At 43.2% G+C, this 4558-nt stretch overlaps 1 pseudogene; it reads left to right on the top strand.

The window, feature by feature from the left end:
* The first annotated feature begins 3827 nt into the window (after positions 1–3827).
* Positions 3828–3966, top strand: LOC119319812 (annotated as a pseudogene).
* The last annotated feature ends 592 nt before the right edge of the window (positions 3967–4558 follow it).

Raw genomic sequence — 4558 nt, 5'->3', positions numbered from 1 at the left:
ATTGGTGGGAAAATTCACACCTAGACAACGCATGAGGCTACGTGGCACCAATTTGGACAGTATGTTGAGAATTCCTTCGGTGAAAATAAGGAAAAACTTATTGGAATTTATGATTACAATGTATGGTACTAGCATAAAGCGATTTCTTATTCGCCAAATAATCACGGCATCACTGTGCTTAATGAAGATGTTTATGACATATTCGGGCTATGTAACGAGGGTGATGATTTGATTAGCATGATAGCAACAGTACAACTAGACGCCAAAAAAATTGTTCCGACTCAGTTTCTAGATAAAAGGACGGGCCTAATCCTGATAGATGACTTGATTAAAAATATTGTTGATAGTTAGTCATATAATTATTATTTTGTGAGAAGGGCCACCATGGTGCTTATGGGTACAGCCTTAGCATCACAATCCACCAAGTTTGTTCCTTATCGTTATTAAAAAATGGTGGAGGATGTCAACACTATCAAGTCATACAATTGGAACAATTTCATGTTGGGGGTGTGCATGGTTGCTATTAAAAAATGGTTGAAGATCTTGAAAAATTCCATTGGCCTATCGGGAACTTGGCTCTTCTTCAGGTACAAGTCATTTCATAATAGTTGTATGTACATATATTTTATATGTGATATATGTATCTGACTAATTGTGTTTACTATCATGCAGTACATATACTGGGAAGAACTTGAGCCAATTGGTCTGGATGCATTTGATCCTTTGTCTCGTGAATACCCACTAATGCTTAACTGGCCAGAAATGGAAGGGAAAAAGCGAGACGACTATGACAACATACACGGGCGGGTTACCAGCAATGTAAGTCAATAAGTATAGTCTTTATTTGTTCCACATAGTAATTAAGTATATTTGTTATTTATTTTATTTTATTGTTTGTTATACAGATTGAAGACTGCATTAGCGAAGAGTACGGACGCGCTAAGGTTGCACGTGAAGGGACTGTCCCATAGGAAGAAACGAAGAAAGCTAAATGGAATGGTGGTGGCAGGAGTAGAAAGCCAAGTACGTTGGCGGTTTCATCAAACACGAATTATAGTATGGACTGCGTGATCACATGCATAAAACTGCTTCACAAGGAGGTTCTCAATATTCCTAAAAGATGTGCACATGTAATTTAGAAGTTGCATTGAATGTGCTTTAATTATTCAACTACTTATCGTGTTTCATTTGTGTTTGTAGATGGTAATGAAAAGGTTGAACATGGAAGGTGTGATATACAAGCTCAATAAGCAGGACAACGTTGAAGAATTTGATGATGTAGGTGAAGGAGTTGGGATGGAGAATGGCAAGTACAAGTCAAAATATTGGCCAGAAGTTGAATCACCTACCGACGTAAAGATAGGAACATCTTTCATGGGTATGAATGATACCTCCATGCCCGTTGATGACACGGGTGCTCCGGCGACAACACTGGGTAAAGGTGAAGCTACTGATCCTTTTATTATAGAGGATAATGGAAACTCTCCGTCTTCGGCATCAACTGTACGGACAAAAGACTTTCCGTCTATGTCCCGAACCCCGCAGAATACTGATATTTTTGGTGAGTCTATGGATGGTTTGTCACCAACAAAGTCCAAAGAAACGTTTGAGAGTTTCCCGGCAATGAGCAACATAGCTAATGGTGATGGCAGTCACGAGAATGAAGGTAAACGCAAACAAAATCCATCGAAATATTGTCAATCCCCCTACGACCTTTTGATTACCCACAAGAAATGTGTTAAAAAAGTAAGTCAAATACTACTTTATTATGCATTCACGCGTTATGTACTTTTTTATTATTTAACTGACCGTAACTGCATTGCTTTAGATCTGTTTGCTTCACCACCTTCAATTCTAGCAAGTTCACTTAATATGACTCCGTATCACATAGAGCCAGCCAAAGTTTTTGTTGAGACTCTTGCATTGTCAAAGAAGCATGCGCATCGAACTTTGGTTAATGTGCCGCCACCAGATGGGGACATATGCATGCCAGCTCTGCTTCATGATGTCCTCGCGTTTAAATGGTTGAGTGGTGCTATAAGTATGAGTTTGTTTTTAATAGAACCATCATTTGTATTGCAGAAGTTGATAGAAATTTTATACTAATGTATGCAAGTCATCAATGCATATTGTAAACACCTACAAGCCTGTGGTTTTCGTGATCGTCACATATTAACAACGAGGTTTCCCAAATTTATGTTAAATAGGGCAAGGGTAAAGAACAAATCAGTTAATAATATAAACTCAGAGAAGCTTACAAAGAAAACAAAAGTCCTCACGAGAGTGATGGATGAGTATTTCGCACGGGACAATGTATTGCTTTCATATTTATTAGTTTTTCTTATTCAATAGTGTTTAATTGCAATAACATCATTTTGTGGTTATGTAGGCGTATTTTCCTATGCACGTTAACGAGAATCATTGGATAACCATAGTGATGCACACCGTCAAGGAGGAGTTTCAAGTTCTTGACTCAAATTCTAATGGCGCAATTAGCCAAAGAATTCGCAATATGATTGCCACACTGGTACGCTATAATTTTCGCACTCACATGAAAAAAATATATTAGGACATACATTATTCTAGTTTATATTGCGACATACATTATTATGGTTTATGTTGGAACAAAAATATATCTTGGTTTCGTTAATTTGTTTCAGAGAGCTGAAATTTCTAAGGATATTATGGAGGCCAACTCAACTCTTCAAGCAAAAAAAATATCCAGATGTGTCATCGTGGCCAATAAATGAGTACGAAATGCCGAGACAAAAAGATGGGTAAGTTCATACTGCATACCACTAGTACAAGCAAGTGCATGCTACGTCCTAAGCTGATTGCACGTGTTTATTACAGAGTGTCATGTGGACTTTTTGTGATGTTGTGCATAAAACACTGGGATGGAGATCACTGGACATATGAATTTGACCAGGAAGAGATTAATGCATCAAGGCCACATATTGTCGCAGAAATTATTTTTTCAGAGGTGAACACATTAGAGAAGGTCAAGATGAAAATTGTTAAAATCATGGAGAAGAAATAGGTATTAGCATCGGTAGGCTTTTAGTCCCGCAGAAGGTTGTTAAATGATATTGTTGTAGTTTGTGTAACGTGACTTATGTCACGATGGTGTAATTGTGTATGCGTGAGTTGTAATCTTGGCAGGTTGTTGGAGTAGGAGATCCTTATCTTGTATAGACTTGGATGAGGGGTCAAGCCACACAACAACCTGCGCCATGTACTTGTTCTCTCTATATAACACGCACGCGTCCCTGCATGATAGCATACGCTTCCAATATTCCTTTCTTTCATGGTAATCAGAGCCAGCCTCGAACTCATCCATGGCAAGCTCCTCCGTGAACTCCTTCCCCTCGTCCCCGTTTGCACACATCGCCACAGAGAAGCTTACGAGAGGGAATGAGCCGCTATGGCGCGCCACCGTGCTCTCGGCCATTCGGGGGGCGCAGATGGCGGCGTTCCTCGACATCGAGCAAGAGGTGACGTCCATGCACATTGAAGTCACCGACGCTGACGGGAAGACCAAGTCCAAGGCTCCCAATCCGGAGTTTGGTGTGTGGTATGCGCGTGATCAACAGGTGTTCTTGTACCTGCTGACCACGCTACCGCGCGAGATGGCCGTGCAGGTGGCGACCTGCCACACCGCAGCTGAGCTGTGGAACACCGTGCAGGGGATGCTGACATCGCAAACCCGAGCGCAAACCGTCAACGTCAGGATCGCCCTCGCCAATCTTCAGAAGGGAAACTCCATGATCACTGAGTACGTTGGTAAGGTTAGAACTCTCTGTGATGAACTCGTTGCTTCAGGGAAGAAGGTGGATGAAGAGGACGTTGTGTCCCACATCCTAGCTGGACTAGATGAAGAGTTCGACCCCGTGGTGTCAGCCATGTGCTCTCGGGTCGAGCCAGTCAAGGTCCCAGAGTTGTACTCGTAGCTCCTGAGCTTCGAAACCAGCATGAATCTTCGTGGCGGGTCCTCCCAGTCGTCTGCAAATGCAGCCGGTCGTGGGCGCTCCAACAACAGAAACAGCAGCGGCGGTGACCGCGGCCGCGGCAGGCAAGGCGGCGGCGGTGATCACGGCCGCGGAAACTCCTCCAGGCCATCCAACCATGGAGGCGGCAGCGGTGGAGGTGGGAACTACAACAACAATCCCACCACCAAGCTGCCATGCCAGATCTGCGGCAAGGTGGGTCATCCAGCGTGGAAGTGCTGGAAGCGCTATGACTCCGCCTACCAGGGAGGAGAAGAGCGCTCGGCGAACATGACTGCACCACAGTATGGGGTGGACACCAACTGGTACATGGACAGTGGTGCCACTGACCATATTACCGGTGATATGGAGAAGCTCACCGTTCGGGAGAGGTACACCGGCAACGACCAAATTCACGCGGCCAATGGGTCAGGTATGGCTACTGATCACATTGGTCACACAACTATTTCAACCCCAGGTTGTGATCTATATCTCAATAATGTTCTTCACGTTCCAGAGGCCACAAAAAGTCTAATCTCAGCAAGCAAACTTGCCCTTGATAATGATACCTT

This window comes from Triticum dicoccoides, chromosome 6A, assembly GCF_002162155.2.
Source record: "Triticum dicoccoides isolate Atlit2015 ecotype Zavitan chromosome 6A, WEW_v2.0, whole genome shotgun sequence".
NCBI classification, from domain to species: domain Eukaryota; kingdom Viridiplantae; phylum Streptophyta; class Magnoliopsida; order Poales; family Poaceae; genus Triticum; species Triticum dicoccoides.
The sequence above is the reverse complement of the archived record's forward strand: the minus strand, read 5'-3'. Positions and strand labels throughout refer to the sequence as shown.